We start from the raw sequence: 11,546 nt of genomic DNA on the forward strand, positions 1-11,546 counted from the left end.
AAAATTTAAACTAGATGAAGGCTATAATATTAACTCTTGTTACCAGACTCTATAGTAAATACATAATGATCGAGTGCATTGTATTGCAGAAATTCAAAAGTTGCTAAATTCTAGGAAGTAGATCAACACAATAGAGGAAGTCTTATTCACTTATTGTCATGAAGAGTGTATGCTCTGGTTCTACACTGCTGCCCGCGAATCCTCATTATGCGGTTGTATCTTTACAGCTCTATATATCAGCTCTCTCAGTTTAAGATTGGGGATAATGGGGGGTTGCAAGGGTAGTTCAGTGGTAGAATTCTCGTCTGCTATGTGGGAGTCCTGGGTTTGATTCCCAGCCCATGCACTTCAAACAAAACAAAGAAACCAACCAACCAACCCACAAAATTCAATAAATGGTGCTACAATAATGGGCTACTCACATGGAAAGAAGAATGAACCCGCCACATAACATACAAAAAAAAATGGGGATCATGATAAGACTTACCTCAATGACTTAGGTCCCTGGCATATAATAAGAGCTATACAAGCATTAACTAGTATTATTATCAGTAATCTAATGGCAAAAAGTCAGATGATTATATAAATTGACATCAAAAAGCACTCAACAAAATTTAACCATTCCTGAGAAGCCTCTTACAGGCAAAATAAGAACAATAGACACACTCTAAATGTTATAAAATATTCAGCAGAAATATCAAAGAGCAGAATTCACATTAAATGGTGAAATTCTAAATACATGCCTTTTTAAGTCTGTATCAAAACAAGGATACTCTCTACTATCAGTATTATTTAATATTCTTGAAGTTTCCAGCAAGCTCAATAAAATTAAACCACAAAAGCAGAAAGGCTATCAAGAGAAAATATAATATACCAATACTTGCATTGATATGAGAGATATGAGAGCTTATTCAGAACACGTGAGACAGCTATAAAAAGCAATTTCCATAAGGTTGAAGGATACAGAATAAATACACAAAACTCAAAGCTGTTTTTCATGCAAGTGATGATTAGCTAGAAAATAAAATGAAAGCAAAGATTCCAATCACACTAGCATCAAATCTATAAATTAAATAAGAATAAATTTGGTAAGGAATACATAAGATATATGCATAATACAAATGTAATACCATGTGTGCATGTGCATATATAAAGATACAATTCAAAAACTTTACTGAAGGTCATATGAATTAATCTAAGAAAGTAGGTCAATAAGCTTTCAAGCCAATCTGGAATTAAGGTTTATTCAATGAAGGGTTTGAGAAGAATTAGCAAGCATTTGTTAGAAAATGAACATAGATTCCTACTTCACTGAATATGTACATTAAAATCATGGATGGATTAAATATATAAACAAGCCTATAGTGTTTGAAATAAATGCAAACATTTTCTTTAAAATTACAGAAGATTGAGGGAGAAATATTTATTTTTGTTCAAGATGAAGCTTGTTTTATGAGTTTAGAGGAAAGAGCCAGAAAATAAAGAGGTTTGGGGGTGCAGAGAGGTAAGAGAATAAAGGAAGAGAAAAAGTCCCAGAGGAGAGATGAGGGGAGATGATACATAACTCTCTGGAGGTGTTGGTATTAACCCAGAGGAAGGACAGTTCTTTGCAGCCCGAGAGTTGAGCTGCAATTGTAGTTAAGGCTTAGCTTGTCAAGAAAACCAAAAAGAGCTCCATTTATATTTTTCATGGTTCTCTCCATGTAAACCAGATATTGTGGAGGAAAACATCATTTTTTTGTGAGGAGTGGGCTTTTCCAGAAAGGTACTTTACAGAGTGGTCTTTATTTATACCAGGGCTGAGAGAATTCAGAGAAGTTGAAACTTCTAAATTGGGACACTCTGGTAAGTGCTTCCTTCTCTCTCTCTCTTTCTCTCTCTCTTTGTGGTCCAAGGGAGCATCTAATTAGATGTAATCATAATGTCATTTGCTCCTATCTATAATCTCCCTTTGAAATTTATCTGACCATTTATCAAACATTTTCTGATTTCTTCACTTGTAGTTCCTGTGAAAATGGGCTGAGGAAAACCTGCCAGGTCAGGAGTTAATTTGGAAAGGAATGATTATATTTTTCCCCAAATGTTAGGAGCTTATTATGGAGACGGGGTTCTAAGAGCCTTACTACATTAGCACCAATGAGATTAAACAAAACTCTTGATGTATTAAGTATTAATTTGAAATTTATTTTCTTTAATTTATAGCATTAGTTCTTCTTTATCCTCTTTTCTTTATAAGCCAGAGAGATGGGCAGCTGACTTCTTTTGGGACAAAATAGCTGGGAGGAAAATAGGAGCTCTTAAGCTAAACCCCCATGCCAAGTCATAAACTACAGCAAATTTTCATGGTTGAGTGGGGAAAAACTCCTGAAAGACCAGGCTTATAATGGAAGTGCAGACAAAACCAGCTCTAGCAGCACAAACAGTGGGACTATTACCAGGCCCTCAGGGTGGACTAGTTGATATCATTTGCACTTTAAGCAGTTTAGGTGTTAAATTGCATGCAATTGCACAGTGTGATAAAACACCCTTCAAAGATATGAAATAATCCCTCTTTTTTCCCTGCACTATTTTCTTACAGGAAATCTTAACTCATAAATTGTAGTATTGGGTAATTTGTTTCTAGTAAAATGCAGCATAATCCATTTAGTTACAATGCTTATCCCATTCCAGTGGCAAAATGTAACAGGTGCAGGGCATATTCAATGGACAGAGAGCCTGATTTTACAGATCTGAGTTTAGATTCAGATTTTCATTCTTATTTATTCCTTTACTGATTTTTAATGGCGATTTAAAACCATTTGACCAAAATAAAATAGGAAAGGAGCCAGAAGTGGAATCTTTTTTGTGTAAATTTTAATGTAGCAGCTCTTCTATCATTTTTTTCCTTTTCTGAGATTGAGAACACAATGAAAACAATCTATTCAGTTCTGATATATATATATATATATATACATACATGTATGTACACACACACACACATGATTTGCTTTCTCACTTTTGCTCATGTCATTTTGACTTAATTCAGTGAGAAACAGCTGTCATAGGATGATTAACCTGCAGCTGAGCTGATGATACAAAAATAAAGTAAAAATGATTTTAGGTTTTTGGTAATGGCTTCTTGAGAGTGGCAGGTTTTGAGGAGAATTTTCTCTGTCACCTTATGGAGATTGTCAGTCTTGAATCGGTCAAATAGAGACATACTGAATCAGACTCAGCTCATACTGGAAATATCGGTTAGAGGAGTTTTTTAGATATATTCTATCCTAAGTGTTATTTGATGACTCCTGATGGAAATGATAGGAAAAAAAAATCTTTTGACAAATAGGGAAAAGTGGAATTGCAAGAACGAATATAAATGGTCGACCAAAGTGATGGAAAAACATACTTTTGATAAATAAGTTTACTCGTTGATCACTCGCATTAACAAATTTTGGGAGAAGGATAGAAACTCTGTTCTTACTATAACTTTCATCAGCATAATAAAGTCAGGATAATGCCAAAAATTTAGCCAAGGCCATATCCTAATCACTTCTGAAGAAATCTTACATACAATCAATGTTTCTTCTTAGGAAATAAAACTGAAAATTGTAAGTGAATGTGACTCAGCCATCTATCCATCCATCTTCCATCCATCCATCCATCCATCCATCCATCCATAAAATATTTACCATCTATCTCTCTATGCCAGACATGGATAGATATTTGGTACTAAGGATAGAGGAATGAAGAAAATATGATCCCTATCCTCAAGGCATTTATAGTCCAATGAATGAGGCTACATTTTTTTCACCGTGTTATCACATAGTTGTCTATTCATCGCCATGATCATTTTTAGACTGAGAAAACAAAATTAAAAGAAACCCCCCCAAATCCCATATCCCTTTCCTCTTATGGACTACTAGTATTGCAATCTACTCAATTTTAAGACTTGGAATAGAGATAGGTTAACTAAGACAGGATAGTATATAAGTAGAACAAAACAAAATATCCAGAAGTAGATCTACATGCACGTGCAACTGACAATTTTTATTTTTGCAATAAAGATACAATCATTATCAAAGATCAGGGTTGGGGGATTATAGTTCATCAACTTCAAGTATTTCCTTCTGACTGTTCTAAAACACTAAACTCTGTCCGCGACTTCTCGCTCAGCGTCAAGCCCCCGGCCGGCGGGTGAGACAATGAGGAGAGACAGACGCAGACAAATCCGCGCTGGTGAGAAACACAGATCCAAGACACGTAGCAGTTGTAAGCACAGACCTTTACTGGAGTTAAGCTTGCATTCTCTGTTACAGGTTCCGCGCGGGACAAGATGCCCCGCGGGGGAGCAACCTCTATGCGGCCGTCAGGCACGGCTCCCTGTGGGTCGTCTCCGCCCACCCCGTCCGGGTAACCTCTTATATACTGTGCCCAAACCCAATAGGTTAGTGCCACGTATACAGAGGTGATTGGAAGATAGGGTTGGTGGGCGTGTGCGTCATTTGCGGAAGCAGGATGTGAGCGCCATCTTGGCTCACTCGATGGGCGGGGGGAACTCTAGAGCAGGCTGCAGCGTGTCCACTAGGCCAAACCCGGAAAGCGGCTCTCTACATCTCCCCCTTTTTGTTTTTATAAGAGGCATGGTCCGTAGACCGTATTCTTGTACCCAGTGTCTCTATTGATGATGGTGCTCCCGTGGGCCTGAGTGGCTCACAACATAGTTTGGTGCTTTGGGGAGTCTGGACTAGGCTCGCATCATCACACGACGGAGCCTCTGGCACCGACCAGAATGCTCACCTCATATAGAGACCGGAGAGTCCGTGAACTGGATACCACGTGACTCCTCCCTGCAGTGCTTCGCCTCGCAACTGGGTCAAGCGGGGATTATGAGAGCGACAGCCAGGGCATAGGAAACGCTGCGGAGGCCTCGGTGCAATGGCTAGAGCCAAGCCCAGTCTGGCCAGGACTGCGGCCGCAGCTCCACCGTCGAGGCGGCTAGGCGCGCAAAATTAACAGCCTCTGGTGCCTAGCTAAACACGGGTAGTGGCCAGGGAGCCTGCAACAAACCTTGCTGACAAGAGCTTTGCCCCAGGTGATTCAGACGGGCTATCTATCGAGGAGGGACGCACACCCACATTTGACTGGGAAGACATAGCTAACATGGTAGAAACACGTAGTTGCTGCTGTGTCTGGAACAAGCGTTCTAACAAACATTTAACAGTGACTAAGCCCACTAATAGTCCCACTGCCACGAGAATCCAAGTAGTCAAATTGGGCCAAGAGAACCATGAGGTGACTCGGTTCCACAGACTTTGTACAGTCTCGCCCAGTTTGGAAAGGTCGAAGGCAACGGGGGTTATTAAAACTGGTCCCCCTTCTAAACAATCGAAGGGTGACCGGCGCTTTCGTTGCTATCTCGTCAGTCGCCGCCGTCATCAGCAGAGTTGGAGACCGGATCTGGTGGCTCTGGTTGGAGGCTTATCAATTTTCTGGGCAACAGTTCCTTGGCGTCCTCGGGCGACGTCACGGTTCTCACCAGTCTTTCTGGAACCCACACTGGTTGACGTCCTGGCTCCTGGGGAAAAACACAAACAGAGCCTCTGGCCCAGCTGAGCACTGGGTCAGGGCCTTGCCATTGTCCTGACAGGACATCCTTCCAACGGACTAGACCTCTATGTGGAGGACTCGGAGTGGTGTGCTGTAGGGCAGGTGTCATTCCTTGTGCATTTTCATTTAAAAAATTATATGTAAATAAGGCTACAGACAGTTGAGCCTTTGGGGACAGGCCGTGACCTATTCCCCCTTTCTGTTTCTTTAGTAAGTCTTTGATGTCTAAGATGAAAATAGACCAATGCTCTGGCAGAGCTGAGAGAAGGGGCAACCCCATCTGAACAGGTCCTAAGGACTCCATGCAATTATTAAAGGCTCTTAAATCATGTAACAATCTCCATCTGCCTGATTTTTTCTTTATGACAAATACGGGTGTGTTCCAAGGCGATGTGGAGGGAATGATATGGCTCTCTTTTAGCTGTATAGACACTAGAGTATGCAATGCTGACAGCTTTTCTTTTGGTAAGGGCCACTGAGGCACCCACACCGGGGTACTGGTCTTCCACTTTAGTTTTATAAGTGTGGGTGGGAATCTCTCCTCAGTGGCCCTTAGGAAAAACCCAGGCCTCGTCTGTCAGAATTGGAGACAGCTTGTATAGGCCTTGCGCGCCCGTGCAATGAGGCTCCTAAGCCTTTGCCGGGGACATATCCCATTCTTTTTAACAAGCGCTTAGAAGTTGGAGAGCAGCCACTGTAATTACCTGATTCGGCCACCAGAGGGAGCCCGTGGTGAGGGTTTTTGGCGAGATCACCAAAACCATTCACCGGAAGCTGTTGCATCTCCGGGGGCACAGCAGCAGACGCTGGCGGGGCGGAAGGTCGCGTGGGTGAGATAGGAGGCCCCTCCCAATCGATCAACGGAGGCGCGTCTGCCCCATTGGTCTCATCGCCATCTGACTCTGAGTCAGAGCTGTCTGAACTGGCGTTTGACTCCGGCGGCTTGCCCTTACAGGAGCCGTCCGCAGACGAAGCTGACTGAGTTTCTTGGAGCGCGCGCCGTGCCTGCTGCAGGGCAGGGGATGGACTAAGGCCTGAAGTAGACTCTGCCTCAGGGCAAGCACGGACGGTTTCCCAGATAGGGACCAGGATCGGGTCCATACAAAGGCCCGTCCGGCGCGCCCGTTCTATGTCATTACCAAGTTTCAGCCAAGAAGGCAGGCTGAGGCTACCGGAATGGGCGAACCAAAGGGCAAAGGTAACAACATCGTCAAGGAACCGCAGGAGGGAACTCTTCTTAACTGAGATGCCCCGCTGCTTCAAAAGGGTTTTTAAAGGGGGTAATAAAGGTGAACTTCCTGACTGCCCCATGCTTGCAGTCGGCACTGTACCTTAACCACTCGGGGAGCTCTCCCGAGTCACTGGGGCTACCTGAACGCCCACAGCCCTTAACTCTCACGTAATAAGAAGCACTCACCTTCCCACGGTGATCAGGCGTGGAAAGTCCGCTGCGAACTCAAGATGCGCGTCCTCACCAGCTCGGGGAAAGGCAGCAGAAGGGTTCCCCGTACGGGCCACCACTTGTCCGCGACTTCTCGCTCAGCGTCAAGCCCCCGGCCGGCGGGTGAGACAATGAGGAGAGACAGACGCAGACAAATCCGCGCTGGTGAGAAACACAGATCCAAGACACGTAGCAGTTGTAAGCACAGACCTTTACTGGAGTTAAGCTTGCATTCTCTGTTACAGGTTCCGCGCGGGCGAAATTTCCCGCGGGGGAGCAACCTCTATGCGGCCGTCAGGCACGGCTCCCTGTGGGTCGTCTCCGCCCACCCCGTCCGGGTAACCTCTTATATACTGTGCCCAAACCCAATAGGTTAGTGCCACGTATACAGAGGTGATTGGAAGATAGGGTTGGTGGGCGTGTGCGTCATTTGCGGAAGCAGGATGTGAGCGCCATCTTGGCTCACTCGATGGGCGGGGGGAACTCTAGAGCAGGCTGCAGCGTGTCCACTAGGCCAAACCCGGAAAGCGGCTCTCTACAAAACTCTAAAAAGAAATATTTATATAATGAGTCAGGGGTCACAGGCATTTATTAAATCCTAATTTCTCAGTTACACTTCCTTCCTCTCATTTGATCTTTCTCTCAAGCTTCAGGGCTATTTGGGAAATGACCATTTTAACTTGTTTGTTCTGGAAAAGGGTATTGACTTTTTGTAATAGAGGAATGAACTTGGTTGTTGTTCTTGGAAAGATTGGTACCTCTGGGTTTCAGGACTTATTTGGCATAGGATCAGTCTGGAAACCTTAAGTTTCTGAGAAAATAAACTTACAAAGAAAAACATTTATAGAGACTTACATAGAGCCCAGGGCACACTCTAGCATTTTCAGCAATACTGTTGGTTAAGGCATGACATAATGTGATAATTTGAAATATCTGGCTAAAGTTTGTATAAGAATAACCTCCAGAATGACCTCTCAACTCTATTGGAAATCTCTTGGGCAGGCCACAGTGGCTCAGCAGACAAGAATTCTTGCCTGCCATGCCAGAGGACCCAGGTTTGATTCCTGGTGCCTGCCCATGTAAAAAAAAAAAAAATCTTTTAGCCACTGAAACTTTATTTTGTTCCATTTCTTTTCCCCCTTTTGGTCATTCTCAATCCCATGATGCTAGGGCCAGGCTCATCCCTGGGAGTCATGTCCCACTGTGCCAGGGAGACTTATATCCCCAGGAGTCATGTCCCCCATAGTGGGGGGGGGGAGTGGGGGGGAGGTAATGAGTTTGTTTAAGAATTGGCTTAAAGAGAGAGGCCTCATCTGAATAACAAAAGAGGCACTCTATAGGTGAATCTTAGGCATAATTAAAAGCAGGCCTAACTTTGCCGTTGCAGAAATAAGTGTCATAAGGGCAAGCCTCAAGACTGAAGGCTTGGCTTATTAAATTGGGGGGTTACATTTTCCCCCAGTTCCTCAAGGGGACTTTGAAAATGTATATATTTTTTATTTTCTGCCCCAAATACTCTGGAATGTACCCGGTATTACATTAACCTGTACAGAATCAAAAGACTGCATTCTCTATTCTAGGTTACATGGAACCTGCTTGTAACAACCTAGACAATTAGGTTGTTTAAATAGAGACTATCTTTTAATCAGAGGAAAAACACTGATAGCTCTGAGGGGTGGGAAATGCTGTTTTTATGAATAGATTCAAAGTGAAAAAATGTGACTGTTTACTGCATCTCTTGCTAGGTAGCCAGGTGAACTGTAGGGACTCTGAAATAACAATTCTCTCAACTCAGTGGGAAGTTGTGCTGGTTTGAAAGGATGTATGTACCCTAGAAAAGCCATGCTTTAATCCTGCCCCCATTTTGTAAAGGCAGCTGTTTCTTCTAATCCGTATTCAGTACTGAATGTTTGAAACTGTAATTAGATCATCTCCCTGGAGATGTGATTTAGGGAGTCACATCTTGATGTGATCTTGATGTAACCTTGAATGATAAGGAGTGGTTATTAAAATGGATTAGGTGGAGACGTGTCTCCACCCATTGGAGTGGGTCTTGATTAGTTTACTGGAATCCTATAAAAGAGGAAACATTTTGGAGAATGAGGGAGATTCAGAGAGAGCAGAGCAGAACGACATAGCCACGAGAAGCAGAGTCCACCAGCCAGCGACCTTTGGAGATGAAGAAGGAAAATACCTCCCAGGAGCTTCATGAAACAGGAAGCCAGGAAACAAAGCTAGCAGATGATGCTGTGTTTGCCATGTGCCCTTCCAGATGAGAGAGAAACCCTGACTATGTTGGCCATGTGCCTTCTCATTTGAGAGAGTAAACCTGAACTTCATCGGCCTTCTTGAACCAAGGTATCTTTCTCTGGATGCCTTTGATTGGACATTTCTACAGATTTGCTTTAATTAGGACATTTTCTTGGCCTTAGAACTGTAAACTAGCAATTTATTAACCCCACTTTTTAAAAAGCCATTCTGTTTCTGGTATATTGCATTCCAGCAGCTAGCAAACTAGAACAGCAGTCTTAAGGAACCACAGAAAATTAGAACAATTCAACCTGCTGATTGAACCACACCCGTATAGACAGGGCAAAAATGTTGCAACAGAATCTTCAAAACGTTTTTTTTTTTTGCATAAAATCTTCAAAAATTTTAAAGAGACTTTTTCTGTGTGTGCATTGATGCTAATACTTTAGCTAAGAAATATGGCTAGAGGGTGTGGCGGTATTTTAAACCGTATTTCCCACTATTCATTTTTATGCAATGAAACTGCCTATGATAAATTGCCCTGACTTCACTAAAGGTGCCTGTACAACATTTGGAATCCTTTACACATGAGCATATATATGATATAACTATGATGACTGATTGCTGAAAACATGGGATTTTTGCCTAGACAAGGCTGAGAAGTTTCTTCAGCTCCATAATTTGTGGCTTCATGAAGTGTGGCATATCTTTCTTGGGTAACCACTCTTTAACAGTGTGCTGGCTTGAAATGATGTATGTACCCTAGAAAAGCCATGTCTTAATCCTAATCCCATTTTGTAAAGGCAGCCATTTCTTCTAATCCCTATTCAGTATTGTATGTTTGAAACTGTTATTAGATTATCTCCCTGGAGATGTGATTTAATCAAGAGTGATTGTTAAACTGGATTAGATTGAGGCATGTCTCCATCCATTTGGGTGGGTCTTGATTAGTTTCTGGAGTCCTATAGAAGAGAAAACATTTTGGAGAAGCGATTCAGAGAGAGCAGAGAAGGACGACATCGCCACGAGAAGCAGAGAGTCCATCAGCCAGCGCTGAGGAGATGAAGAAGAAAACGCCTCCCTGGGAGCTTCATGAAAGGAAACCAGGAGAGAAAGCTAGTGATGATGCCATGTTCACTACATGTCTTTCCAGATGAGAGAGAAATCTTGACCCTGTTCACCATGTGCCTTCTCACTGAACTTCATCCTCCTTCTTGAACCAAGGTTTTTCCCTGGATGCCTTTGATTGGGCATTTTTATAGACCTGTTTTAACTGGGACATTTTCTCAGCCTTAGAACTGTAAACTAGCAACTTATTAAATTCCCCTTTTTAAAAGCCATTCTGTTTCTGGTATATTGCATTCCAGCAGCTAGCAAACCAGAACAGTTAGGATGATTCCTTCCAGTTTCAAATTTGTTCTTTTATGTACACACACACACACACACACACACACGCATAGATTTTTTTCAACATTATTTGTTTTGTAATTTATTTCCAAATATGAAATTTCAAAATAGTATCTAAGCCATCAGTTGAACTATGAATTCATTGTGAAAGAGGCCTAATAAAAGTAAGGAGGAGGGTTGGAATAAGCTTTGAGTTATTCTGTCTTGACAGAAGTAGTTAAAAGTGATTATCTGGGAAGTATAAAACTTATACATGCAATGGCAATGCCACTACTAAGTATATAACCCAAAAAATTGAAAGCAGAGACTAGAACAGATATTTGCACATTGGTGTTCATAGCACCATTACTCACAATTTCCAAAGATGGAAGAAATCCAAATTTCCATTTACCAATGAATGGATAAATAAAATATGGTGTATACATACAATGGAATGTTATTCAGCTGTAAAAAGGAATGAAGTCTTAACACATGCTGCAACATGGATGAACCTAGAAGACATCTTTTTGAGTGAAATAGGTCAGTCACTAAAGGACATAGCTTGTATGATCTCACTGATCTGAAATAATTAGAATAAGCAAGTTAATAGAGTGAGAATTTAGAACAAAGGTTACCATGAGACAAGTGAGAATAGGGAATGGAAAGTTAAGCCTTAAAATATACAGGGTTTGTATTTGGAATGATGGAAATGTTTTGGCGATGGATGGTCGTGATGGTAGCACAGCATCGTGAATGCAAATAACAGCACTGAAATATATGTCTGAATAAGATTAAATGGGGAAGTTTTAGATTATGTTTATAGTAACATAAAAAAATGTAAAAAAAAATCTTTGGAAGTTTCACACTACACAGTAAATCTTAA

General features: G+C 41.9%; 1 non-coding gene across 1 annotated transcript; it reads left to right on the forward strand.

Annotated features, from left to right (window-relative positions):
* Positions 1-275: 275 nt before the first annotated feature.
* TRNAS-GCU (transfer RNA serine (anticodon GCU)) lies at positions 276-346 on the forward strand. Its single transcript has one exon. It is a non-coding gene; the product is annotated as a tRNA-Ser (tRNA).
* Positions 347-11,546: the final 11,200 nt, after the last annotated feature.

Source organism: Tamandua tetradactyla, chromosome 14 (assembly GCF_023851605.1).
Source record: "Tamandua tetradactyla isolate mTamTet1 chromosome 14, mTamTet1.pri, whole genome shotgun sequence".
In the NCBI taxonomy this organism is placed as follows: Eukaryota; Metazoa; Chordata; class Mammalia; order Pilosa; family Myrmecophagidae; genus Tamandua; species Tamandua tetradactyla.